The sequence below is a fragment of the Eubalaena glacialis genome, chromosome 2, assembly GCF_028564815.1.
Source record: "Eubalaena glacialis isolate mEubGla1 chromosome 2, mEubGla1.1.hap2.+ XY, whole genome shotgun sequence".
In the NCBI taxonomy this organism is placed as follows: domain Eukaryota; kingdom Metazoa; phylum Chordata; class Mammalia; order Artiodactyla; family Balaenidae; genus Eubalaena; species Eubalaena glacialis.
In genome coordinates, this window is record NC_083717.1 from 55,520,626 (window position 1) to 55,548,031 (window position 27,406).

At 55.6% G+C, this 27,406-nt stretch overlaps 15 non-coding genes across 15 annotated transcripts; all 15 read right to left on the reverse strand.

Annotated features, from left to right (window-relative positions):
• Positions 1–1,372: 1,372 nt before the first annotated feature.
• LOC133086535 (small nucleolar RNA SNORD116) lies at positions 1,373–1,464 on the reverse strand. The gene has a single exon (XR_009700289.1). It is a non-coding gene; the product is annotated as a small nucleolar RNA SNORD116 (small nucleolar RNA).
• Positions 1,465–1,865: 401 nt separating this feature from the next.
• On the reverse strand, positions 1,866–1,959 carry LOC133085953 (small nucleolar RNA SNORD116). The gene has a single exon (XR_009699750.1). It is a non-coding gene; the product is annotated as a small nucleolar RNA SNORD116 (small nucleolar RNA).
• Positions 1,960–4,413: 2,454 nt separating this feature from the next.
• On the reverse strand, positions 4,414–4,505 carry LOC133086169 (small nucleolar RNA SNORD116). Its single transcript, XR_009699935.1, has one exon. It is a non-coding gene; the product is annotated as a small nucleolar RNA SNORD116 (small nucleolar RNA).
• A 2,427-nt stretch (positions 4,506–6,932) lies between these two features.
• LOC133086539 (small nucleolar RNA SNORD116) lies at positions 6,933–7,024 on the reverse strand. Its single transcript, XR_009700291.1, has one exon. It is a non-coding gene; the product is annotated as a small nucleolar RNA SNORD116 (small nucleolar RNA).
• A 401-nt stretch (positions 7,025–7,425) lies between these two features.
• Positions 7,426–7,519, reverse strand: LOC133085954 (small nucleolar RNA SNORD116). The gene has a single exon (XR_009699751.1). It is a non-coding gene; the product is annotated as a small nucleolar RNA SNORD116 (small nucleolar RNA).
• A 2,454-nt stretch (positions 7,520–9,973) lies between these two features.
• Positions 9,974–10,065, reverse strand: LOC133086170 (small nucleolar RNA SNORD116). Its single transcript, XR_009699936.1, has one exon. It is a non-coding gene; the product is annotated as a small nucleolar RNA SNORD116 (small nucleolar RNA).
• A 2,427-nt stretch (positions 10,066–12,492) lies between these two features.
• LOC133086540 (small nucleolar RNA SNORD116) lies at positions 12,493–12,584 on the reverse strand. The gene has a single exon (XR_009700292.1). It is a non-coding gene; the product is annotated as a small nucleolar RNA SNORD116 (small nucleolar RNA).
• Positions 12,585–12,985: 401 nt separating this feature from the next.
• Positions 12,986–13,079, reverse strand: LOC133085955 (small nucleolar RNA SNORD116). Its single transcript, XR_009699752.1, has one exon. It is a non-coding gene; the product is annotated as a small nucleolar RNA SNORD116 (small nucleolar RNA).
• A 2,454-nt stretch (positions 13,080–15,533) lies between these two features.
• LOC133086171 (small nucleolar RNA SNORD116) lies at positions 15,534–15,625 on the reverse strand. Its single transcript, XR_009699937.1, has one exon. It is a non-coding gene; the product is annotated as a small nucleolar RNA SNORD116 (small nucleolar RNA).
• Positions 15,626–18,057: 2,432 nt separating this feature from the next.
• Positions 18,058–18,149, reverse strand: LOC133086541 (small nucleolar RNA SNORD116). Its single transcript, XR_009700293.1, has one exon. It is a non-coding gene; the product is annotated as a small nucleolar RNA SNORD116 (small nucleolar RNA).
• A 401-nt stretch (positions 18,150–18,550) lies between these two features.
• On the reverse strand, positions 18,551–18,644 carry LOC133085956 (small nucleolar RNA SNORD116). The gene has a single exon (XR_009699753.1). It is a non-coding gene; the product is annotated as a small nucleolar RNA SNORD116 (small nucleolar RNA).
• Positions 18,645–21,098: 2,454 nt separating this feature from the next.
• On the reverse strand, positions 21,099–21,190 carry LOC133086172 (small nucleolar RNA SNORD116). Its single transcript, XR_009699938.1, has one exon. It is a non-coding gene; the product is annotated as a small nucleolar RNA SNORD116 (small nucleolar RNA).
• Positions 21,191–23,617: 2,427 nt separating this feature from the next.
• Positions 23,618–23,709, reverse strand: LOC133086542 (small nucleolar RNA SNORD116). The gene has a single exon (XR_009700294.1). It is a non-coding gene; the product is annotated as a small nucleolar RNA SNORD116 (small nucleolar RNA).
• Positions 23,710–24,110: 401 nt separating this feature from the next.
• LOC133085958 (small nucleolar RNA SNORD116) lies at positions 24,111–24,204 on the reverse strand. The gene has a single exon (XR_009699755.1). It is a non-coding gene; the product is annotated as a small nucleolar RNA SNORD116 (small nucleolar RNA).
• Positions 24,205–26,658: 2,454 nt separating this feature from the next.
• LOC133086173 (small nucleolar RNA SNORD116) lies at positions 26,659–26,750 on the reverse strand. The gene has a single exon (XR_009699939.1). It is a non-coding gene; the product is annotated as a small nucleolar RNA SNORD116 (small nucleolar RNA).
• Positions 26,751–27,406: the final 656 nt, after the last annotated feature.

Genomic DNA, 27,406 nt, shown 5'->3' on the forward strand with positions numbered 1-27,406 from the left:
TGGGTAACTTATCGTAGCACCTTGCACAGCCGCACTCTTCTCTTCAATGACAAGACCTTGGAGAAACCGTGAGACCCAGGTCCTCCAGAACCAACGTGTCACCCACAGCCGTGCAATGAGAGAACGCATCCAACATCCTGGACCCTTGAACCGGCATGACTTCTCTGGCTTGAAGCCATGCACGCTGGAGATCACAGGCTCGCAGCACCAGAGGGTGGCAGGACAAAATGACCCCTGCAGCACACATTCACTCCAGCCCTTAAACCTGTAGCCTTTGCTTGGCAGCCGACTCCCTTCTTTCTGCATGGTTGGGCCCAATGACCTCCGGGAAGAGCTCCAAACCTCAGGGAATGCTATGCGGAATGGGTATAGCAATGACACTGGCATATCCTAAGGAACACCTTCACATCTTCAACATAGGGCCAATGAGGCCACACAGGGACAAAAGATCCCAACACCTCCAAATCGGTCCCAGTGAGAAGACCCCATACTGTGCCGTGAAGGCAACCATTCGCTGGAACAAGGACCCACCGTGAAGCACATTGTCAAAAGAGAGGAAAATGGTGGGATGGTCCACGAATGTGCACCTGTATTCCTTCCCTACATAGGCCTCCAGATGCTCCTGTCGATATCCCAAAAGAGTTCCGGGAACCCTAGGTCCACCGACCATCTATCCACCCAACAGTGAACCTGTGGGCTTAGCCAACACTCTCACGTGTATTTCCCGCTCGCCTTGCCTTCCTCTCTCCACCAGGATCCAAACGTCTCACGGTAAGGTGCCAGAGCCACCCCTCACCTAAGTAGCTTGATATCCCCTGGATTTGCCTAAGGCATTTTCCAACCTCTCCACACACAACACACAAGCAGGACACAACCCAAGGAGGAGCCATCAGCGTCGCCCAAATCCCAGGGACAGTGGCCCATTTGATTTCCCCCGACCATCAGGGCAAACCTAAACTGCATCCCATCTCCAAGCTGAACATGACAAAGAAGCCTGGCCTGGCCAGGACTCCTTCTCTGACCCTGAGTGCAGAGACTTCTGTTTCCTTGCAGGAACAAGGCAACGACCTGGGCTCGAGGGTGGCCCGTAGATCTCAATGGCAGGCCAGAGGAGCACCAGTGGCTCACGCTTCCTTTCGCACCCGCACGCTGACCGCGGCAGGGGATGGCAGTCCTGGCTAGACTCAGGTGCCCAGAGATGTCAAGTTGTCCTTAGATTTCCCACGTGGATGGACATCACAGGCTCCTTTCCACTTGGCTCTTTCCGCACGAGAAGTCCGCCACCCTCAACTTGAACAATGTTGCTGCGCATGCCCACAGTAGCACATGCGACATGGACCTCTCCCTACCTTTCCTTTGGGAGCCACGTGCTGGACCTCAGTTAGGATGAGAAGACGCTAGGCATTGCTCATTCATTTTGTTTAGATTTCCAAGGAATGCATTTATGGGAGTCATCACCGATCCACGCACCTGCTCAAAGGCTGGACGTGCAAAGTCGCAGCCTCCATGGCGGACTGCCAGCGAGCTCAATCCTCTCAGCAGTAGGGAGCGGCCAGACTCGAGCCACGTGGCAGGAAGTGCACCCAAGTCTCAGGGCATCGGAGCTCGGGTGCCCCAGTAAGAGCCCAGAATGTGAGGGTGTAGTCTCGGTGCACAAGTCCCCGTGGCCAAACATCTAGGTTTCTGCAAAGAAGTTCCGTGTACCGCCACAAGGTTTCCACCAGGAACCTTATCGAGTCACAGGCGATGCCCTTGGATCACACAGAAAGCTATTGGCATTGGAGATATTCCGATGCCCAAACTGGCAGGGCAAACCCTTGCGGCAACTGGGTACCTTGCCCTGGCGCCTTGTATTTTCGCACCCTGGGCCCGTCAGTGACATGACCTCGGAGAAACCTGAGACCCATTCATTGTGTTCAGATTTCCAAGCAGTACATTTATGGGAGTCATCATCAATCCACGCACCTGCTCAAAGGCTGCACGTTCAAAGTCGCAGGCTCCACCGCGGGGCAGCCAACGATCGCAATCACTTCAGCAGTCAGGAGCGGCCAGAGCCAACCCACGGGGCTGCAAATGGAGCTAAGGGTCATGGCATCGGATCTGCGGTGCCCCTGGAAGAGCCAAGAAGGTGAGGGTATAGTCTCAGTGCACAAGTCCCCGTGGCCAAACATCTAGGTTTCTGCAAAGAAGGTCTGCTCACCACCACACGAGGTTCCTACAAGGATCCTCAAGGACTTCACGCCAAAACCACTCTGAGACTCCTTCACCTCGCCTTGCCTCACCTTGCCGCACTGTCCTCACTTGGCCAGGTATCACGGAGTATACAGAGGGCTCCAAGCTGCTGCAGGCGTTTGTTCCCTGGCACTCCACCACCTGCCTCAGGGTGACAGAACACAGGGATGTTTGAGAAAGGTGAACGGGCGCACAGAGGGAAAGGGTGATACCGCCCAGCGATGTGCGCTATATCTCCCCTCAACATTTCATTTGCTGCCCATCACGTCTGTGTGTCCACAGCCAAACGTGAATGCATCGTGGCACAGATGCCTTCAGAGCGCACGGGCATCAGCACAAAGAGCACGGCCATCCATCAACCCCCTGGTATGGGCCTTGAACTTCCCCGCCTGAGCCACCTCCCCCCGACACAGCATAGGGATGTCATCCTGAACCGCTGAGACACCCTCAGGGGAACTGGGATTACTCAGCGTAAGAGCCACTGCCCTCTGGGGAACAAAACCACTCCTGGCACATACGCTCCCACACAATGGACTCACCCTCAAGGGGAAATGTGGTCCCTGAGATCTTCCACAAGGGACGGCCCTTGGCCAAATGTGACGACCTCCATCAAAAGCAGCTCTTAGGGACCGGTGACAAAGGGGACCTGAGGAACCCCTGGACTGAACAAGGGAGATTCACCTGCAGGCATACTTCCTGGCCTGCTGCCAAGACTGACAACCTACCCTTGGCCCACACACAAAGCTAATGGCATGGGAACCATTCCGATGCCCAACGTGGTGGGGCAAACCCTTGCAGCAATTTTGTAACTTGCAGTGGTGCCTGGCACTTTCGCACTCTGGGCCCGTCAGTGACGTGACCTTGGAGAAACCGTGAGGCCCAGGTCCTCTACAAGCAACTTGTTACCCACAGCTGTGCAATGAGAGAACCCAGCCAACAGCGTAGACACTTGAACCGGTATGACTTGTCTGGCCTGTGGCCAGGCTCGCCGGTTACCACAGTCTCGACGTACCAGCCGGTGGCGGGAAAAATGAAACCCACACCACACCTCCTCTCCTGCCCTGAAACCTGTAGCTTTTCCTTGGCAGCCGATTCCCTTGTTTCCACATGGTTGTGCCCAATGACCTCCGGGAAGAGCTCCAATCCTCAGGGAACGCTATGTGGGCCGGGTGTAGAAAAGATGCTTGGCTGTCCTCAGGAACACCTTCACGTCTTCAACACAGGGGGAACGTGGCCAGACAGGGCATAACACCCCACGGCCTACAAATCGGCCACCACGAGAAGACACCATACTGTGCCACGAGGGCAACCATTCGCTGGCACAAGGATCCGCCAGGAAGCAAATGGACCAAGGAGAGGAAAACGGCGGGACAGTCCACAAATGTGCTCCCGTATTCCCTCCCTTCACTTGCCTCCAAACGTTCCTGAGGTAATCCCAAACGTGTTCCGGGAACCCCATGGCCACCGTCGATCTATCCATCCACTAGTAAACCTGTGGGCTTAGCCAGCCATCTCACAGGTCTCTTTCGCTCCTCTTGCCTTACTCTCTCTCCACCGGCATCCCAACGCGTCACGGCAAGATGCCAGAGCCACCCCTCACCAAAGAAGCTTGCCGTGACCAAGCTTGACTAAGGCATTTTCCAGCCCCTTCACACAGCACACACAAGCAGGACACAACTCGAGGATGAGCCATCAGATTGGCCAAACGTCCGGGAACAGTGGCCCATTTCATTTCTCCCCTCATCAGGAGAAACCTAAACTGCATCTGGTCTCCCAAGCAGAACATGACAAAGAAGCCTGCCCTAGGCCTGCAATCCTGTTCTGACCCTGAGCATACAGACTTCTGTTTCTTTGAGGCCACAAGGCAATGACCAGCAGGTGGGGGCGGCCTGTAGAACTCAAGTGCAGGCGACAGGACCATCAATGGCTCATGCTTCCTCTCCTCCCTGCTTGCTGAACCGTGGCAGGGGACGGTTGCAATCCTGGCTAGACGAAGGAACCCAGAGACGGCACAGTGTCCCAAGCCTTCCCACCTGGATTGGCATCCCAGGCTGCTTTCCCAATGGTTCTTCTCCCCATGAGATGACCACAACCCTCAACTTGAACAACGTGGCTGTGGACACCCACGGCAGCAAATGCAACGTGAACCTCTGCCTGCTTTCCTTTTGGGAGCCACGTGCTGGACCTCAGTTCCAACGAGGAGACGGTAGGGATGTCTCACTCATTTTGTTCAGATTTCCAAGGAATGCATTTGTGGGAGTCATCATCGATCCAAGCACATGCTCAAACGTTGGACATGGCAAGTTGCAGATTCCACCAGGGGACGGACAGCGAGCTGAATCATATCAGCGTACAGAAGCGGCCAGAGCCAAGCCACAGGGCAGGAAATGCAGCCAGTTCCCAGGGCATCGAAGCTCGTGTTCCACAAGAAAAGACCAGAAGGTGAGGGTGTAGCCACGGTGCACAAGTACCCGTTGCCAAACCTTTAGGTTTAGCAAAGAAGTGCCGCTTACCGCAACAAGGGTTGAAGCAGGATCCTCATGGAATGCACGACAACACCCCTCCGAGGCTCCTTCGCCTGGCCTCGCCTTGCCACACCGTCCTCACTTCAACGGGTATCAGGGCTTATACGGATGGCCCCAGGCTGCTGCTTGCTTTCCTTCCCTGGCATTCCACCTGGCTCGGGGTGAGAGAACACACGCATGCTTGAGGAGGGTGCACGGGCGCACCGAGGGAAAGGGCGATACCACCCAGCGATGTGTGCTCTATCTCTCCTCAACATTTCATTTGCTGTCCATCTTGCTATGTGTCGGCAGCCAAACGTGAAAGGATGGTGACACAGACGCCTTCAGAGCGTGCGGCCATCAGGACAAAGAGCGCCGCCGACCAACAACCCCCTGGTCTCGGGCCTTGCAATCCCTCCCCTGAGCACTCTGCCCTCCATCACAGCAAAAGGATGTCTTCCTGATCCTCTGAGACACCCTTAGGAAAACTGGGCCCCCTCAGCCTAAGAGCCAGTGCCCTCTAGGGGAACAAACACCCCCTTGGCACTCATGCTTCCACACAGTGGACATGCCCTCAAGGGGAGAGATCTTCCACAAGGGAAGGGCCCTTGGCCGAATATGACGCCCTCCATCAAAAGCGGCTCGTAGGGACCCGTGACAAAGGGCACCTGAGTAACCCCTGGACTGATCAAGGGAGACTCAACAGCAAGCATACTTCCTGGTCTCCTGCCAAGTCAGAGGAACTTCCCTAGGACCACAACCAAAGCTAATGGCATGGGAGCCATTCCAATGCCCAAAGTGGTGGGGCAAACCCTTGCAGCCAATGGGTAACTTATCGTAGCACCTTGCACAGCCGCACTCTTCTCTTCAATGACAAGACCTTGGAGAAACCGTGAGACCCAGGTCCTCCAGAACCAACGTGTCACCCACAGCCGTGCAATGAGAGAACGCATCCAACATCCTGGACCCTTGAACCGGCATGACTTCTCTGGCTTGAAGCCATGCACGCTGGAGATCACAGGCTCGCAGCACCAGAGGGTGGCAGGACAAAATGACCCCTGCAGCACACATTCACTCCAGCCCTTAAACCTGTAGCCTTTGCTTGGCAGCCGACTCCCTTCTTTCTGCATGGTTGGGCCCAATGACCTCCGGGAAGAGCTCCAAACCTCAGGGAATGCTATGCGGAATGGGTATAGCAATGACACTGGCATATCCTAAGGAACACCTTCACATCTTCAACATAGGGCCAATGAGGCCACACAGGGACAAAAGATCCCAACACCTCCAAATCGGTCCCAGTGAGAAGACCCCATACTGTGCCGTGAAGGCAACCATTCGCTGGAACAAGGACCCACCGTGAAGCACATTGTCAAAAGAGAGGAAAATGGTGGGATGGTCCACGAATGTGCACCTGTATTCCTTCCCTACATAGGCCTCCAGATGCTCCTGTCGATATCCCAAAAGAGTTCCGGGAACCCTAGGTCCACCGACCATCTATCCACCCAACAGTGAACCTGTGGGCTTAGCCAACACTCTCACGTGTATTTCCCGCTCGCCTTGCCTTCCTCTCTCCACCAGGATCCAAACGTCTCACGGTAAGGTGCCAGAGCCACCCCTCACCTAAGTAGCTTGATATCCCCTGGATTTGCCTAAGGCATTTTCCAACCTCTCCACACACAACACACAAGCAGGACACAACCCAAGGAGGAGCCATCAGCGTCGCCCAAATCCCAGGGACAGTGGCCCATTTGATTTCCCCCGACCATCAGGGCAAACCTAAACTGCATCCCATCTCCAAGCTGAACATGACAAAGAAGCCTGGCCTGGCCAGGACTCCTTCTCTGACCCTGAGTGCAGAGACTTCTGTTTCCTTGCAGGAACAAGGCAACGACCTGGGCTCGAGGGTGGCCCGTAGATCTCAATGGCAGGCCAGAGGAGCACCAGTGGCTCACGCTTCCTTTCGCACCCGCACGCTGACCGCGGCAGGGGATGGCAGTCCTGGCTAGACTCAGGTGCCCAGAGATGTCAAGTTGTCCTTAGATTTCCCACGTGGATGGACATCACAGGCTCCTTTCCACTTGGCTCTTTCCGCACGAGAAGTCCGCCACCCTCAACTTGAACAATGTTGCTGCGCATGCCCACAGTAGCACATGCGACATGGACCTCTCCCTACCTTTCCTTTGGGAGCCACGTGCTGGACCTCAGTTAGGATGAGAAGACGCTAGGCATTGCTCATTCATTTTGTTTAGATTTCCAAGGAATGCATTTATGGGAGTCATCACCGATCCACGCACCTGCTCAAAGGCTGGACGTGCAAAGTCGCAGCCTCCATGGCGGACTGCCAGCGAGCTCAATCCTCTCAGCAGTAGGGAGCGGCCAGACTCGAGCCACGTGGCAGGAAGTGCACCCAAGTCTCAGGGCATCGGAGCTCGGGTGCCCCAGTAAGAGCCCAGAATGTGAGGGTGTAGTCTCGGTGCACAAGTCCCCGTGGCCAAACATCTAGGTTTCTGCAAAGAAGTTCCGTGTACCGCCACAAGGTTTCCACCAGGAACCTTATCGAGTCACAGGCGATGCCCTTGGATCACACAGAAAGCTATTGGCATTGGAGATATTCCGATGCCCAAACTGGCAGGGCAAACCCTTGCGGCAACTGGGTACCTTGCCCTGGCACCTTGTATTTTCGCACCCTGGGCCCGTCAGTGACATGACCTCGGAGAAACCTGAGACCCATTCATTGTGTTCAGATTTCCAAGCAGTACATTTATGGGAGTCATCATCAATCCACGCACCTGCTCAAAGGCTGCACGTTCAAAGTCGCAGGCTCCACCGCGGGGCAGCCAACGATCGCAATCACTTCAGCAGTCAGGAGCGGCCAGAGCCAACCCACGGGGCTGCAAATGGAGCTAAGGGTCATGGCATCGGATCTGCGGTGCCCCTGGAAGAGCCAAGAAGGTGAGGGTATAGTCTCAGTGCACAAGTCCCCGTGGCCAAACATCTAGGTTTCTGCAAAGAAGGTCTGCTCACCACCACACGAGGTTCCTACAAGGATCCTCAAGGACTTCACGCCAAAACCACTCTGAGACTCCTTCACCTCGCCTTGCCTCACCTTGCCGCACTGTCCTCACTTGGCCAGGTATCACGGAGTATACAGAGGGCTCCAAGCTGCTGCAGGCGTTTGTTCCCTGGCACTCCACCACCTGCCTCAGGGTGACAGAACACAGGGATGTTTGAGAAAGGTGAACGGGCGCACAGAGGGAAAGGGTGATACCGCCCAGCGATGTGCGCTATATCTCCCCTCAACATTTCATTTGCTGCCCATCACGTCTGTGTGTCCACAGCCAAACGTGAATGCATCGTGGCACAGATGCCTTCAGAGCGCACGGGCATCAGCACAAAGAGCACGGCCATCCATCAACCCCCTGGTATGGGCCTTGAACTTCCCCGCCTGAGCCACCTCCCCCCGACACAGCATAGGGATGTCATCCTGAACCGCTGAGACACCCTCAGGGGAACTGGGATTACTCAGCGTAAGAGCCACTGCCCTCTGGGGAACAAAACCACTCCTGGCACATACGCTCCCACACAATGGACTCACCCTCAAGGGGAAATGTGGTCCCTGAGATCTTCCACAAGGGACGGCCCTTGGCCAAATGTGACGACCTCCATCAAAAGCAGCTCTTAGGGACCGGTGACAAAGGGGACCTGAGGAACCCCTGGACTGAACAAGGGAGATTCACCTGCAGGCATACTTCCTGGCCTGCTGCCAAGACTGACAACCTACCCTTGGCCCACACACAAAGCTAATGGCATGGGAACCATTCCGATGCCCAACGTGGTGGGGCAAACCCTTGCAGCAATTTTGTAACTTGCAGTGGTGCCTGGCACTTTCGCACTCTGGGCCCGTCAGTGACGTGACCTTGGAGAAACCGTGAGGCCCAGGTCCTCTACAAGCAACTTGTTACCCACAGCTGTGCAATGAGAGAACCCAGCCAACAGCGTAGACACTTGAACCGGTATGACTTGTCTGGCCTGTGGCCAGGCTCGCCGGTTACCACAGTCTCGACGCACCAGCCGGTGGCGGGAAAAATGAAACCCACACCACACCTCCTCTCCTGCCCTGAAACCTGTAGCTTTTCCTTGGCAGCCGATTCCCTTGTTTCCACATGGTTGTGCCCAATGACCTCCGGGAAGAGCTCCAATCCTCAGGGAACGCTATGTGGGCCGGGTGTAGAAAAGATGCTTGGCTGTCCTCAGGAACACCTTCACGTCTTCAACACAGGGGGAACGTGGCCAGACAGGGCATAACACCCCACGGCCTACAAATCGGCCACCACGAGAAGACACCATACTGTGCCACGAGGGCAACCATTCGCTGGCACAAGGATCCGCCAGGAAGCAAATGGACCAAGGAGAGGAAAACGGCGGGACAGTCCACAAATGTGCTCCCGTATTCCCTCCCTTCACTTGCCTCCAAACGTTCCTGAGGTAATCCCAAACGTGTTCCGGGAACCCCATGGCCACCGTCGATCTATCCATCCACTAGTAAACCTGTGGGCTTAGCCAGCCATCTCACAGGTCTCTTTCGCTCCTCTTGCCTTACTCTCTCTCCACCGGCATCCCAACGCGTCACGGCAAGATGCCAGAGCCACCCCTCACCAAAGAAGCTTGCCGTGACCAAGCTTGACTAAGGCATTTTCCAGCCCCTTCACACAGCACACACAAGCAGGACACAACTCGAGGATGAGCCATCAGATTGGCCAAACGTCCGGGAACAGTGGCCCATTTCATTTCTCCCCTCATCAGGAGAAACCTAAACTGCATCTGGTCTCCCAAGCAGAACATGACAAAGAAGCCTGCCCTAGGCCTGCAATCCTGTTCTGACCCTGAGCATACAGACTTCTGTTTCTTTGAGGCCACAAGGCAATGACCAGCAGGTGGGGGCGGCCTGTAGAACTCAAGTGCAGGCGACAGGACCATCAATGGCTCATGCTTCCTCTCCTCCCTGCTTGCTGAACCGTGGCAGGGGACGGTTGCAATCCTGGCTAGACGAAGGAACCCAGAGACGGCACAGTGTCCCAAGCCTTCCCACCTGGATTGGCATCCCAGGCTGCTTTCCCAATGGTTCTTCTCCCCATGAGATGACCACAACCCTCAACTTGAACAACGTGGCTGTGGACACCCACGGCAGCAAATGCAACGTGAACCTCTGCCTGCTTTCCTTTTGGGAGCCACGTGCTGGACCTCAGTTCCAACGAGGAGACGGTAGGGATGTCTCACTCATTTTGTTCAGATTTCCAAGGAATGCATTTGTGGGAGTCATCATCGATCCAAGCACATGCTCAAACGTTGGACATGGCAAGTTGCAGATTCCACCAGGGGACGGACAGCGAGCTGAATCATATCAGCGTACAGAAGCGGCCAGAGCCAAGCCACAGGGCAGGAAATGCAGCCAGTTCCCAGGGCATCGAAGCTCGTGTTCCACAAGAAAAGACCAGAAGGTGAGGGTGTAGCCACGGTGCACAAGTACCCGTTGCCAAACCTTTAGGTTTAGCAAAGAAGTGCCGCTTACCGCAACAAGGGTTGAAGCAGGATCCTCATGGAATGCACGACAACACCCCTCCGAGGCTCCTTCGCCTGGCCTCGCCTTGCCACACCGTCCTCACTTCAACGGGTATCAGGGCTTATACGGATGGCCCCAGGCTGCTGCTTGCTTTCCTTCCCTGGCATTCCACCTGGCTCGGGGTGAGAGAACACACGCATGCTTGAGGAGGGTGCACGGGCGCACCGAGGGAAAGGGCGATACCACCCAGCGATGTGTGCTCTATCTCTCCTCAACATTTCATTTGCTGTCCATCTTGCTATGTGTCGGCAGCCAAACGTGAAAGGATGGTGACACAGACGCCTTCAGAGCGTGCGGCCATCAGGACAAAGAGCGCCGCCGACCAACAACCCCCTGGTCTCGGGCCTTGCAATCCCTCCCCTGAGCACTCTGCCCTCCATCACAGCAAAAGGATGTCTTCCTGATCCTCTGAGACACCCTTAGGAAAACTGGGCCCCCTCAGCCTAAGAGCCAGTGCCCTCTAGGGGAACAAACACCCCCTTGGCACTCATGCTTCCACACAGTGGACATGCCCTCAAGGGGAGAGATCTTCCACAAGGGAAGGGCCCTTGGCCGAATATGACGCCCTCCATCAAAAGCGGCTCGTAGGGACCCGTGACAAAGGGCACCTGAGTAACCCCTGGACTGATCAAGGGAGACTCAACAGCAAGCATACTTCCTGGTCTCCTGCCAAGTCAGAGGAACTTCCCTAGGACCACAACCAAAGCTAATGGCATGGGAGCCATTCCAATGCCCAAAGTGGTGGGGCAAACCCTTGCAGCCAATGGGTAACTTATCGTAGCACCTTGCACAGCCGCACTCTTCTCTTCAATGACAAGACCTTGGAGAAACCGTGAGACCCAGGTCCTCCAGAACCAACGTGTCACCCACAGCCGTGCAATGAGAGAACGCATCCAACATCCTGGACCCTTGAACCGGCATGACTTCTCTGGCTTGAAGCCATGCACGCTGGAGATCACAGGCTCGCAGCACCAGAGGGTGGCAGGACAAAATGACCCCTGCAGCACACATTCACTCCAGCCCTTAAACCTGTAGCCTTTGCTTGGCAGCCGACTCCCTTCTTTCTGCATGGTTGGGCCCAATGACCTCCGGGAAGAGCTCCAAACCTCAGGGAATGCTATGCGGAATGGGTATAGCAATGACACTGGCATATCCTAAGGAACACCTTCACATCTTCAACATAGGGCCAATGAGGCCACACAGGGACAAAAGATCCCAACACCTCCAAATCGGTCCCAGTGAGAAGACCCCATACTGTGCCGTGAAGGCAACCATTCGCTGGAACAAGGACCCACCGTGAAGCACATTGTCAAAAGAGAGGAAAATGGTGGGATGGTCCACGAATGTGCACCTGTATTCCTTCCCTACATAGGCCTCCAGATGCTCCTGTCGATATCCCAAAAGAGTTCCGGGAACCCTAGGTCCACCGACCATCTATCCACCCAACAGTGAACCTGTGGGCTTAGCCAACACTCTCACGTGTATTTCCCGCTCGCCTTGCCTTCCTCTCTCCACCAGGATCCAAACGTCTCACGGTAAGGTGCCAGAGCCACCCCTCACCTAAGTAGCTTGATATCCCCTGGATTTGCCTAAGGCATTTTCCAACCTCTCCACACACAACACACAAGCAGGACACAACCCAAGGAGGAGCCATCAGCGTCGCCCAAATCCCAGGGACAGTGGCCCATTTGATTTCCCCCGACCATCAGGGCAAACCTAAACTGCATCCCATCTCCAAGCTGAACATGACAAAGAAGCCTGGCCTGGCCAGGACTCCTTCTCTGACCCTGAGTGCAGAGACTTCTGTTTCCTTGCAGGAACAAGGCAACGACCTGGGCTCGAGGGTGGCCCGTAGATCTCAATGGCAGGCCAGAGGAGCACCAGTGGCTCACGCTTCCTTTCGCACCCGCACGCTGACCGCGGCAGGGGATGGCAGTCCTGGCTAGACTCAGGTGCCCAGAGATGTCAAGTTGTCCTTAGATTTCCCACGTGGATGGACATCACAGGCTCCTTTCCACTTGGCTCTTTCCGCACGAGAAGTCCGCCACCCTCAACTTGAACAATGTTGCTGCGCATGCCCACAGTAGCACATGCGACATGGACCTCTCCCTACCTTTCCTTTGGGAGCCACGTGCTGGACCTCAGTTAGGATGAGAAGACGCTAGGCATTGCTCATTCATTTTGTTTAGATTTCCAAGGAATGCATTTATGGGAGTCATCACCGATCCACGCACCTGCTCAAAGGCTGGACGTGCAAAGTCGCAGCCTCCATGGCGGACTGCCAGCGAGCTCAATCCTCTCAGCAGTAGGGAGCGGCCAGACTCGAGCCACGTGGCAGGAAGTGCACCCAAGTCTCAGGGCATCGGAGCTCGGGTGCCCCAGTAAGAGCCCAGAATGTGAGGGTGTAGTCTCGGTGCACAAGTCCCCGTGGCCAAACATCTAGGTTTCTGCAAAGAAGTTCCGTGTACCGCCACAAGGTTTCCACCAGGAACCTTATCGAGTCACAGGCGATGCCCTTGGATCACACAGAAAGCTATTGGCATTGGAGATATTCCGATGCCCAAACTGGCAGGGCAAACCCTTGCGGCAACTGGGTACCTTGCCCTGGCACCTTGTATTTTCGCACCCTGGGCCCGTCAGTGACATGACCTCGGAGAAACCTGAGACCCATTCATTGTGTTCAGATTTCCAAGCAGTACATTTATGGGAGTCATCATCAATCCACGCACCTGCTCAAAGGCTGCACGTTCAAAGTCGCAGGCTCCACCGCGGGGCAGCCAACGATCGCAATCACTTCAGCAGTCAGGAGCGGCCAGAGCCAACCCACGGGGCTGCAAATGGAGCTAAGGGTCATGGCATCGGATCTGCGGTGCCCCTGGAAGAGCCAAGAAGGTGAGGGTATAGTCTCAGTGCACAAGTCCCCGTGGCCAAACATCTAGGTTTCTGCAAAGAAGGTCTGCTCACCACCACACGAGGTTCCTACAAGGATCCTCAAGGACTTCACGCCAAAACCACTCTGAGACTCCTTCACCTCGCCTTGCCTCACCTTGCCGCACTGTCCTCACTTGGCCAGGTATCACGGAGTATACAGAGGGCTCCAAGCTGCTGCAGGCGTTTGTTCCCTGGCACTCCACCACCTGCCTCAGGGTGACAGAACACAGGGATGTTTGAGAAAGGTGAACGGGCGCACAGAGGGAAAGGGTGATACCGCCCAGCGATGTGCGCTATATCTCCCCTCAACATTTCATTTGCTGCCCATCACGTCTGTGTGTCCACAGCCAAACGTGAATGCATCGTGGCACAGATGCCTTCAGAGCGCACGGGCATCAGCACAAAGAGCACGGCCATCCATCAACCCCCTGGTATGGGCCTTGAACTTCCCCGCCTGAGCCACCTCCCCCCGACACAGCATAGGGATGTCATCCTGAACCGCTGAGACACCCTCAGGGGAACTGGGATTACTCAGCGTAAGAGCCACTGCCCTCTGGGGAACAAAACCACTCCTGGCACATACGCTCCCACACAATGGACTCACCCTCAAGGGGAAATGTGGTCCCTGAGATCTTCCACAAGGGACGGCCCTTGGCCAAATGTGACGACCTCCATCAAAAGCAGCTCTTAGGGACCGGTGACAAAGGGGACCTGAGGAACCCCTGGACTGAACAAGGGAGATTCACCTGCAGGCATACTTCCTGGCCTGCTGCCAAGACTGACAACCTACCCTTGGCCCACACACAAAGCTAATGGCATGGGAACCATTCCGATGCCCAACGTGGTGGGGCAAACCCTTGCAGCAATTTTGTAACTTGCAGTGGTGCCTGGCACTTTCGCACTCTGGGCCCGTCAGTGACGTGACCTTGGAGAAACCGTGAGGCCCAGGTCCTCTACAAGCAACTTGTTACCCACAGCTGTGCAATGAGAGAACCCAGCCAACAGCGTAGACACTTGAACCGGTATGACTTGTCTGGCCTGTGGCCAGGCTCGCCGGTTACCACAGTCTCGACGCACCAGCCGGTGGCGGGAAAAATGAAACCCACACCACACCTCCTCTCCTGCCCTGAAACCTGTAGCTTTTCCTTGGCAGCCGATTCCCTTGTTTCCACATGGTTGTGCCCAATGACCTCCGGGAAGAGCTCCAATCCTCAGGGAACGCTATGTGGGCCGGGTGTAGAAAAGATGCTTGGCTGTCCTCAGGAACACCTTCACGTCTTCAACACAGGGGGAACGTGGCCAGACAGGGCATAACACCCCACGGCCTACAAATCGGCCACCACGAGAAGACACCATACTGTGCCACGAGGGCAACCATTCGCTGGCACAAGGATCCGCCAGGAAGCAAATGGACCAAGGAGAGGAAAACGGCGGGACAGTCCACAAATGTGCTCCCGTATTCCCTCCCTTCACTTGCCTCCAAACGTTCCTGAGGTAATCCCAAACGTGTTCCGGGAACCCCATGGCCACCGTCGATCTATCCATCCACTAGTAAACCTGTGGGCTTAGCCAGCCATCTCACAGGTCTCTTTCGCTCCTCTTGCCTTACTCTCTCTCCACCGGCATCCCAACGTGTCACGGCAAGATGCCAGAGCCACCCCTCACCAAAGAAGCTTGCCGTGACCAAGCTTGACTAAGGCATTTTCCAGCCCCTTCACACAGCACACACAAGCAGGACACAACTCGAGGATGAGCCATCAGATTGGCCAAACGTCCGGGAACAGTGGCCCATTTCATTTCTCCCCTCATCAGGAGAAACCTAAACTGCATCTGGTCTCCCAAGCAGAACATGACAAAGAAGCCTGCCCTAGGCCTGCAATCCTGTTCTGACCCTGAGCATACAGACTTCTGTTTCTTTGAGGCCACAAGGCAATGACCAGCAGGTGGGGGCGGCCTGTAGAACTCAAGTGCAGGCGACAGGACCATCAATGGCTCATGCTTCCTCTCCTCCCTGCTTGCTGAACCGTGGCAGGGGACGGTTGCAATCCTGGCTAGACGAAGGAACCCAGAGACGGCACAGTGTCCCAAGCCTTCCCACCTGGATTGGCATCCCAGGCTGCTTTCCCAATGGTTCTTCTCCCCATGAGATGACCACAACCCTCAACTTGAACAACGTGGCTGTGGACACCCACGGCAGCAAATGCAACGTGAACCTCTGCCTGCTTTCCTTTTGGGAGCCACGTGCTGGACCTCAGTTCCAACGAGGAGACGGTAGGGATGTCTCACTCATTTTGTTCAGATTTCCAAGGAATGCATTTGTGGGAGTCATCATCGATCCAAGCACATGCTCAAACGTTGGACATGGCAAGTTGCAGATTCCACCAGGGGACGGACAGCGAGCTGAATCATATCAGCGTACAGAAGCGGCCAGAGCCAAGCCACAGGGCAGGAAATGCAGCCAGTTCCCAGGGCATCGAAGCTCGTGTTCCACAAGAAAAGACCAGAAGGTGAGGGTGTAGCCACGGTGCACAAGTACCCGTTGCCAAACCTTTAGGTTTAGCAAAGAAGTGCCGCTTACCGCAACAAGGGTTGAAGCAGGATCCTCATGGAATGCACGACAACACCCCTCCGAGGCTCCTTCGCCTGGCCTCGCCTTGCCACACCGTCCTCACTTCAACGGGTATCAGGGCTTATACGGATGGCCCCAGGCTGCTGCTTGCTTTCCTTCCCTGGCATTCCACCTGGCTCGGGGTGAGAGAACACACGCATGCTTGAGGAGGGTGCACGGGCGCACCGAGGGAAAGGGCGATACCACCCAGCGATGTGTGCTCTATCTCTCCTCAACATTTCATTTGCTGTCCATCTTGCTATGTGTCGGCAGCCAAACGTGAAAGGATGGTGACACAGACGCCTTCAGAGCGTGCGGCCATCAGGACAAAGAGCGCCGCCGACCAACAACCCCCTGGTCTCGGGCCTTGCAATCCCTCCCCTGAGCACTCTGCCCTCCATCACAGCAAAAGGATGTCTTCCTGATCCTCTGAGACACCCTTAGGAAAACTGGGCCCCCTCAGCCTAAGAGCCAGTGCCCTCTAGGGGAACAAACACCCCCTTGGCACTCATCTCATGCTTCCACACAGTGGACATGCCCTCAAGGGGAGAGATCTTCCACAAGGGAAGGGCCCTTGGCCGAATATGACGCCCTCCATCAAAAGCGGCTCGTAGGGACCCGTGACAAAGGGCACCTGAGTAACCCCTGGACTGATCAAGGGAGACTCAACAGCAAGCATACTTCCTGGTCTCCTGCCAAGTCAGAGGAACTTCCCTAGGACCACAACCAAAGCTAATGGCATGGGAGCCATTCCAATGCCCAAAGTGGTGGGGCAAACCCTTGCAGCCAATGGGTAACTTATCGTAGCACCTTGCACAGCCGCACTCTTCTCTTCAATGACAAGACCTTGGAGAAACCGTGAGACCCAGGTCCTCCAGAACCAACGTGTCACCCACAGCCGTGCAATGAGAGAACGCATCCAACATCCTGGACCCTTGAACCGGCATGACTTCTCTGGCTTGAAGCCATGCACGCTGGAGATCACAGGCTCGCAGCACCAGAGGGTGGCAGGACAAAATGACCCCTGCAGCACACATTCACTCCAGCCCTTAAACCTGTAGCCTTTGCTTGGCAGCCGACTCCCTTCTTTCTGCATGGTTGGGCCCAATGACCTCCGGGAAGAGCTCCAAACCTCAGGGAATGCTATGCGGAATGGGTATAGCAATGACACTGGCATATCCTAAGGAACACCTTCACATCTTCAACATAGGGCCAATGAGGCCACACAGGGACAAAAGATCCCAACACCTCCAAATCGGTCCCAGTGAGAAGACCCCATACTGTGCCGTGAAGGCAACCATTCGCTGGAACAAGGACCCACCGTGAAGCACATTGTCAAAAGAGAGGAAAATGGTGGGATGGTCCACGAATGTGCACCTGTATTCCTTCCCTACATAGGCCTCCAGATGCTCCTGTCGATATCCCAAAAGAGTTCCGGGAACCCTAGGTCCACCGACCATCTATCCACCCAACAGTGAACCTGTGGGCTTAGCCAACACTCTCACGTGTATTTCCCGCTCGCCTTGCCTTCCTCTCTCCACCAGGATCCAAACGTCTCACGGTAAGGTGCCAGAGCCACCCCTCACCTAAGTAGCTTGATATCCCCTGGATTTGCCTAAGGCATTTTCCAACCTCTCCACACACAACACACAAGCAGGACACAACCCAAGGAGGAGCCATCAGCGTCGCCCAAATCCCAGGGACAGTGGCCCATTTGATTTCCCCCGACCATCAGGGCAAACCTAAACTGCATCCCATCTCCAAGCTGAACATGACAAAGAAGCCTGGCCTGGCCAGGACTCCTTCTCTGACCCTGAGTGCAGAGACTTCTGTTTCCTTGCAGGAACAAGGCAACGACCTGGGCTCGAGGGTGGCCCGTAGATCTCAATGGCAGGCCAGAGGAGCACCAGTGGCTCACGCTTCCTTTCGCACCCGCACGCTGACCGCGGCAGGGGATGGCAGTCCTGGCTAGACTCAGGTGCCCAGAGATGTCAAGTTGTCCTTAGATTTCCCACGTGGATGGACATCACAGGCTCCTTTCCACTTGGCTCTTTCCGCACGAGAAGTCCGCCACCCTCAACTTGAACAATGTTGCTGCGCATGCCCACAGTAGCACATGCGACATGGACCTCTCCCTACCTTTCCTTTGGGAGCCACGTGCTGGACCTCAGTTAGGATGAGAAGACGCTAGGCATTGCTCATTCATTTTGTTTAGATTTCCAAGGAATGCATTTATGGGAGTCATCACCGATCCACGCACCTGCTCAAAGGCTGGACGTGCAAAGTCGCAGCCTCCATGGCGGACTGCCAGCGAGCTCAATCCTCTCAGCAGTAGGGAGCAGCCAGACTCGAGCCACGTGGCAGGAAGTGCACCCAAGTCTCAGGGCATCGGAGCTCGGGTGCCCCAGTAAGAGCCCAGAATGTGAGGGTGTAGTCTCGGTGCACAAGTCCCCGTGGCCAAACATCTAGGTTTCTGCAAAGAAGTTCCGTGTACCGCCACAAGGTTTCCACCAGGAACCTTATCGAGTCACAGGCGATGCCCTTGGATCACACAGAAAGCTATTGGCATTGGAGATATTCCGATGCCCAAACTGGCAGGGCAAACCCTTGCGGCAACTGGGTACCTTGCCCTGGCACCTTGTATTTTCGCACCCTGGGCCCGTCAGTGACATGACCTCGGAGAAACCTGAGACCCATTCATTGTGTTCAGATTTCCAAGCAGTACATTTATGGGAGTCATCATCAATCCACGCACCTGCTCAAAGGCTGCACGTTCAAAGTCGCAGGCTCCACCGCGGGGCAGCCAACGATCGCAATCACTTCAGCAGTCAGGAGCGGCCAGAGCCAACCCACGGGGCTGCAAATGGAGCTAAGGGTCATGGCATCGGATCTGCGGTGCCCCTGGAAGAGCCAAGAAGGTGAGGGTATAGTCTCAGTGCACAAGTCCCCGTGGCCAAACATCTAGGTTTCTGCAAAGAAGGTCTGCTCACCACCACACGAGGTTCCTACAAGGATCCTCAAGGACTTCACGCCAAAACCACTCTGAGACTCCTTCACCTCGCCTTGCCTCACCTTGCCGCACTGTCCTCACTTGGCCAGGTATCACGGAGTATACAGAGGGCTCCAAGCTGCTGCAGGCGTTTGTTCCCTGGCACTCCACCACCTGCCTCAGGGTGACAGAACACAGGGATGTTTGAGAAAGGTGAACGGGCGCACAGAGGGAAAGGGTGATACCGCCCAGCGATGTGCGCTATATCTCCCCTCAACATTTCATTTGCTGCCCATCACGTCTGTGTGTCCACAGCCAAACGTGAATGCATCGTGGCACAGATGCCTTCAGAGCGCACGGGCATCAGCACAAAGAGCACGGCCATCCATCAACCCCCTGGTATGGGCCTTGAACTTCCCCGCCTGAGCCACCTCCCCCCGACACAGCATAGGGATGTCATCCTGAACCGCTGAGACACCCTCAGGGGAACTGGGATTACTCAGCGTAAGAGCCACTGCCCTCTGGGGAACAAAACCACTCCTGGCACATACGCTCCCACACAATGGACTCACCCTCAAGGGGAAATGTGGTCCCTGAGATCTTCCACAAGGGACGGCCCTTGGCCAAATGTGACGACCTCCATCAAAAGCAGCTCTTAGGGACCGGTGACAAAGGGGACCTGAGGAACCCCTGGACTGAACAAGGGAGATTCACCTGCAGGCATACTTCCTGGCCTGCTGCCAAGACTGACAACCTACCCTTGGCCCACACACAAAGCTAATGGCATGGGAACCATTCCGATGCCCAACGTGGTGGGGCAAACCCTTGCAGCAATTTTGTAACTTGCAGTGGTGCCTGGCACTTTCGCACTCTGGGCCCGTCAGTGACGTGACCTTGGAGAAACCGTGAGGCCCAGGTCCTCTACAAGCAACTTGTTACCCACAGCTGTGCAATGAGAGAACCCAGCCAACAGCGTAGACACTTGAACCGGTATGACTTGTCTGGCCTGTGGCCAGGCTCGCCGGTTACCACAGTCTCGACGTACCAGCCGGTGGCGGGAAAAATGAAACCCACACCACACCTCCTCTCCTGCCCTGAAACCTGTAGCTTTTCCTTGGCAGCCGATTCCCTTGTTTCCACATGGTTGTGCCCAATGACCTCCGGGAAGAGCTCCAATCCTCAGGGAACGCTATGTGGGCCGGGTGTAGAAAAGATGCTTGGCTGTCCTCAGGAACACCTTCACGTCTTCAACACAGGGGGAACGTGGCCAGACAGGGCATAACACCCCACGGCCTACAAATCGGCCACCACGAGAAGACACCATACTGTGCCACGAGGGCAACCATTCGCTGGCACAAGGATCCGCCAGGAAGCAAATGGACCAAGGAGAGGAAAACGGCGGGACAGTCCACAAATGTGCTCCCGTATTCCCTCCCTTCACTTGCCTCCAAACGTTCCTGAGGTAATCCCAAACGTGTTCCGGGAACCCCATGGCCACCGTCGATCTATCCATCCACTAGTAAACCTGTGGGCTTAGCCAGCCATCTCACAGGTCTCTTTCGCTCCTCTTGCCTTACTCTCTCTCCACCGGCATCCCAACGCGTCACGGCAAGATGCCAGAGCCACCCCTCACCAAAGAAGCTTGCCGTGACCAAGCTTGACTAAGGCATTTTCCAGCCCCTTCACACAGCACACACAAGCAGGACACAACTCGAGGATGAGCCATCAGATTGGCCAAACGTCCGGGAACAGTGGCCCATTTCATTTCTCCCCTCATCAGGAGAAACCTAAACTGCATCTGGTCTCCCAAGCAGAACATGACAAAGAAGCCTGCCCTAGGCCTGCAATCCTGTTCTGACCCTGAGCATACAGACTTCTGTTTCTTTGAGGCCACAAGGCAATGACCAGCAGGTGGGGGCGGCCTGTAGAACTCAAGTGCAGGCGACAGGACCATCAATGGCTCATGCTTCCTCTCCTCCCTGCTTGCTGAACCGTGGCAGGGGACGGTTGCAATCCTGGCTAGACGAAGGAACCCAGAGACGGCACAGTGTCCCAAGCCTTCCCACCTGGATTGGCATCCCAGGCTGCTTTCCCAATGGTTCTTCTCCCCATGAGATGACCACAACCCTCAACTTGAACAACGTGGCTGTGGACACCCACGGCAGCAAATGCAACGTGAACCTCTGCCTGCTTTCCTTTTGGGAGCCACGTGCTGGACCTCAGTTCCAACGAGGAGACGGTAGGGATGTCTCACTCATTTTGTTCAGATTTCCAAGGAATGCATTTGTGGGAGTCATCATCGATCCAAGCACATGCTCAAACGTTGGACATGGCAAGTTGCAGATTCCACCAGGGGACGGACAGCGAGCTGAATCATATCAGCGTACAGAAGCGGCCAGAGCCAAGCCACAGTGCAGGAAATGCAGCCAGTTCCCAGGGCATCGAAGCTCGTGTTCCACAAGAAAAGACCAGAAGGTGAGGGTGTAGCCACGGTGCACAAGTACCCGTTGCCAAACCTTTAGGTTTAGCAAAGAAGTGCCGCTTACCGCAACAAGGGTTGAAGCAGGATCCTCATGGAATGCACGACAACACCCCTCCGAGGCTCCTTCGCCTGGCCTCGCCTTGCCACACCGTCCTCACTTCAACGGGTATCAGGGCTTATACGGATGGCCCCAGGCTGCTGCTTGCTTTCCTTCCCTGGCATTCCACCTGGCTCGGGGTGAGAGAACACACGCATGCTTGAGGAGGGTGCACGGGCGCACCGAGGGAAAGGGCGATACCACCCAGCGATGTGTGCTCTATCTCTCCTCAACATTTCATTTGCTGTCCATCTTGCTATGTGTCGGCAGCCAAACGTGAAAGGATGGTGACACAGACGCCTTCAGAGCGTGCGGCCATCAGGACAAAGAGCGCCGCCGACCAACAACCCCCTGGTCTCGGGCCTTGCAATCCCTCCCCTGAGCACTCTGCCCTCCATCACAGCAAAAGGATGTCTTCCTGATCCTCTGAGACACCCTTAGGAAAACTGGGCCCCCTCAGCCTAAGAGCCAGTGCCCTCTAGGGGAACAAACACCCCCTTGGCACTCATGCTTCCACACAGTGGACATGCCCTCAAGGGGAGAGATCTTCCACAAGGGAAGGGCCCTTGGCCGAATATGACGCCCTCCATCAAAAGCGGCTCGTAGGGACCCGTGACAAAGGGCACCTGAGTAACCCCTGGACTGATCAAGGGAGACTCAACAGCAAGCATACTTCCTGGTCTCCTGCCAAGTCAGAGGAACTTCCCTAGGACCACAACCAAAGCTAATGGCATGGGAGCCATTCCAATGCCCAAAGTGGTGGGGCAAACCCTTGCAGCCAATGGGTAACTTATCGTAGCACCTTGCACAGCCGCACTCTTCTCTTCAATGACAAGACCTTGGAGAAACCGTGAGACCCAGGTCCTCCAGAACCAACGTGTCACCCACAGCCGTGCAATGAGAGAACGCATCCAACATCCTGGACCCTTGAACCGGCATGACTTCTCTGGCTTGAAGCCATGCACGCTGGAGATCACAGGCTCGCAGCACCAGAGGGTGGCAGGACAAAATGACCCCTGCAGCACACATTCACTCCAGCCCTTAAACCTGTAGCCTTTGCTTGGCAGCCGACTCCCTTCTTTCTGCATGGTTGGGCCCAATGACCTCCGGGAAGAGCTCCAAACCTCAGGGAATGCTATGCGGAATGGGTATAGCAATGACACTGGCATATCCTAAGGAACACCTTCACATCTTCAACATAGGGCCAATGAGGCCACACAGGGACAAAAGATCCCAACACCTCCAAATCGGTCCCAGTGAGAAGACCCCATACTGTGCCGTGAAGGCAACCATTCGCTGGAACAAGGACCCACCGTGAAGCACATTGTCAAAAGAGAGGAAAATGGTGGGATGGTCCACGAATGTGCACCTGTATTCCTTCCCTACATAGGCCTCCAGATGCTCCTGTCGATATCCCAAAAGAGTTCCGGGAACCCTAGGTCCACCGACCATCTATCCACCCAACAGTGAACCTGTGGGCTTAGCCAACACTCTCACGTGTATTTCCCGCTCGCCTTGCCTTCCTCTCTCCACCAGGATCCAAACGTCTCACGGTAAGGTGCCAGAGCCACCCCTCACCTAAGTAGCTTGATATCCCCTGGATTTGCCTAAGGCATTTTCCAACCTCTCCACACACAACACACAAGCAGGACACAACCCAAGGAGGAGCCATCAGCGTCGCCCAAATCCCAGGGACAGTGGCCCATTTGATTTCCCCCGACCATCAGGGCAAACCTAAACTGCATCCCATCTCCAAGCTGAACATGACAAAGAAGCCTGGCCTGGCCAGGACTCCTTCTCTGACCCTGAGTGCAGAGACTTCTGTTTCCTTGCAGGAACAAGGCAACGACCTGGGCTCGAGGGTGGCCCGTAGATCTCAATGGCAGGCCAGAGGAGCACCAGTGGCTCACGCTTCCTTTCGCACCCGCACGCTGACCGCGGCAGGGGATGGCAGTCCTGGCTAGACTCAGGTGCCCAGAGATGTCAAGTTGTCCTTAGATTTCCCACGTGGATGGACATCACAGGCTCCTTTCCACTTGGCTCTTTCCGCACGAGAAGTCCGCCACCCTCAACTTGAACAATGTTGCTGCGCATGCCCACAGTAGCACATGCGACATGGACCTCTCCCTACCTTTCCTTTGGGAGCCACGTGCTGGACCTCAGTTAGGATGAGAAGACGCTAGGCATTGCTCATTCATTTTGTTTAGATTTCCAAGGAATGCATTTATGGGAGTCATCACCGATCCACGCACCTGCTCAAAGGCTGGACGTGCAAAGTCGCAGCCTCCATGGCGGACTGCCAGCGAGCTCAATCCTCTCAGCAGTAGGGAGCGGCCAGACTCGAGCCACGTGGCAGGAAGTGCACCCAAGTCTCAGGGCATCGGAGCTCGGGTGCCCCAGTAAGAGCCCAGAATGTGAGGGTGTAGTCTCGGTGCACAAGTCCCCGTGGCCAAACATCTAGGTTTCTGCAAAGAAGTTCCGTGTACCGCCACAAGGTTTCCACCAGGAACCTTATCGAGTCACAGGCGATGCCCTTGGATCACACAGAAAGCTATTGGCATTGGAGATATTCCGATGCCCAAACTGGCAGGGCAAACCCTTGCGGCAACTGGGTACCTTGCCCTGGCACCTTGTATTTTCGCACCCTGGGCCCGTCAGTGACATGACCTCGGAGAAACCTGAGACCCATTCATTGTGTTCAGATTTCCAAGCAGTACATTTATGGGAGTCATCATCAATCCACGCACCTGCTCAAAGGCTGCACGTTCAAAGTCGCAGGCTCCACCGCGGGGCAGCCAACGATCGCAATCACTTCAGCAGTCAGGAGCGGCCAGAGCCAACCCACGGGGCTGCAAATGGAGCTAAGGGTCATGGCATCGGATCTGCGGTGCCCCTGGAAGAGCCAAGAAGGTGAGGGTATAGTCTCAGTGCACAAGTCCCCGTGGCCAAACATCTAGGTTTCTGCAAAGAAGGTCTGCTCACCACCACACGAGGTTCCTACAAGGATCCTCAAGGACTTCACGCCAAAACCACTCTGAGACTCCTTCACCTCGCCTTGCCTCACCTTGCCGCACTGTCCTCACTTGGCCAGGTATCACGGAGTATACAGAGGGCTCCAAGCTGCTGCAGGCGTTTGTTCCCTGGCACTCCACCACCTGCCTCAGGGTGACAGAACACAGGGATGTTTGAGAAAGGTGAACGGGCGCACAGAGGGAAAGGGTGATACCGCCCAGCGATGTGCGCTATATCTCCCCTCAACATTTCATTTGCTGCCCATCACGTCTGTGTGTCCACAGCCAAACGTGAATGCATCGTGGCACAGATGCCTTCAGAGCGCACGGGCATCAGCACAAAGAGCACGGCCATCCATCAACCCCCTGGTATGGGCCTTGAACTTCCCCGCCTGAGCCACCTCCCCCCGACACAGCATAGGGATGTCATCCTGAACCGCTGAGACACCCTCAGGGGAACTGGGATTACTCAGCGTAAGAGCCACTGCCCTCTGGGGAACAAAACCACTCCTGGCACATACGCTCCCACACAATGGACTCACCCTCAAGGGGAAATGTGGTCCCTGAGATCTTCCACAAGGGACGGCCCTTGGCCAAATGTGACGACCTCCATCAAAAGCAGCTCTTAGGGACCGGTGACAAAGGGGACCTGAGGAACCCCTGGACTGAACAAGGGAGATTCACCTGCAGGCATACTTCCTGGCCTGCTGCCAAGACTGACAACCTACCCTTGGCCCACACACAAAGCTAATGGCATGGGAACCATTCCGATGCCCAACGTGGTGGGGCAAACCCTTGCAGCAATTTTGTAACTTGCAGTGGTGCCTGGCACTTTCGCACTCTGGGCCCGTCAGTGACGTGACCTTGGAGAAACCGTGAGGCCCAGGTCCTCTACAAGCAACTTGTTACCCACAGCTGTGCAATGAGAGAACCCAGCCAACAGCGTAGACACTTGAACCGGTATGACTTGTCTGGCCTGTGGCCAGGCTCGCCGGTTACCACAGTCTCGACGCACCAGCCGGTGGCGGGAAAAATGAAACCCACACCACACCTCCTCTCCTGCCCTGAAACCTGTAGCTTTTCCTTGGCAGCCGATTCCCTTGTTTCCACATGGTTGTGCCCAATGACCTCCGGGAAGAGCTCCAATCCTCAGGGAACGCTATGTGGGCCGGGTGTAGAAAAGATGCTTGGCTGTCCTCAGGAACACCTTCACGTCTTCAACACAGGGGGAACGTGGCCAGACAGGGCATAACACCCCACGGCCTACAAATCGGCCACCACGAGAAGACACCATACTGTGCCACGAGGGCAACCATTCGCTGGCACAAGGATCCGCCAGGAAGCAAATGGACCAAGGAGAGGAAAACGGCGGGACAGTCCACAAATGTGCTCCCGTATTCCCTCCCTTCACTTGCCTCCAAACGTTCCTGAGGTAATCCCAAACGTGTTCCGGGAACCCCATGGCCACCGTCGATCTATCCATCCACTAGTAAACCTGTGGGCTTAGCCAGCCATCTCACAGGTCTCTTTCGCTCCTCTTGCCTTACTCTCTCTCCACCGGCATCCCAACGCGTCACGGCAAGATGCCAGAGCCACCCCTCACCAAAGAAGCTTGCCGTGACCAAGCTTGACTAAGGCATTTTCCAGCCCCTTCACACAGCACACACAAGCAGGACACAACTCGAGGATGAGCCATCAGATTGGCCAAACGTCCGGGAACAGTGGCCCATTTCATTTCTCCCCTCATCAGGAGAAACCTAAACTGCATCTGGTCTCCCAAGCAGAACATGACAAAGAAGCCTGCCCTAGGCCTGCAATCCTGTTCTGACCCTGAGCATACAGACTTCTGTTTCTTTGAGGCCACAAGGCAATGACCAGCAGGTGGGGGCGGCCTGTAGAACTCAAGTGCAGGCGACAGGACCATCAATGGCTCATGCTTCCTCTCCTCCCTGCTTGCTGAACCGTGGCAGGGGACGGTTGCAATCCTGGCTAGACGAAGGAACCCAGAGACGGCACAGTGTCCCAAGCCTTCCCACCTGGATTGGCATCCCAGGCTGCTTTCCCAATGGTTCTTCTCCCCATGAGATGACCACAACCCTCAACTTGAACAACGTGGCTGTGGACACCCACGGCAGCAAATGCAACGTGAACCTCTGCCTGCTTTCCTTTTGGGAGCCACGTGCTGGACCTCAGTTCCAACGAGGAGACGGTAGGGATGTCTCACTCATTTTGTTCAGATTTCCAAGGAATGCATTTGTGGGAGTCATCATCGATCCAAGCACATGCTCAAACGTTGGACATGGCAAGTTGCAGATTCCACCAGGGGACGGACAGCGAGCTGAATCATATCAGCGTACAGAAGCGGCCAGAGCCAAGCCACAGGGCAGGAAATGCAGCCAGTTCCCAGGGCATCGAAGCTCGTGTTCCACAAGAAAAGACCAGAAGGTGAGGGTGTAGCCACGGTGCACAAGTACCCGTTGCCAAACCTTTAGGTTTAGCAAAGAAGTGCCGCTTACCGCAACAAGGGTTGAAGCAGGATCCTCATGGAATGCACGACAACACCCCTCCGAGGCTCCTTCGCCTGGCCTCGCCTTGCCACACCGTCCTCACTTCAACGGGTATCAGGGCTTATACGGATGGCCCCAGGCTGCTGCTTGCTTTCCTTCCCTGGCATTCCACCTGGCTCGGGGTGAGAGAACACACGCATGCTTGAGGAGGGTGCACGGGCGCACCGAGGGAAAGGGCGATACCACCCAGCGATGTGTGCTCTATCTCTCCTCAACATTTCATTTGCTGTCCATCTTGCTATGTGTCGGCAGCCAAACGTGAAAGGATGGTGACACAGACGCCTTCAGAGCGTGCGGCCATCAGGACAAAGAGCGCCGCCGACCAACAACCCCCTGGTCTCGGGCCTTGCAATCCCTCCCCTGAG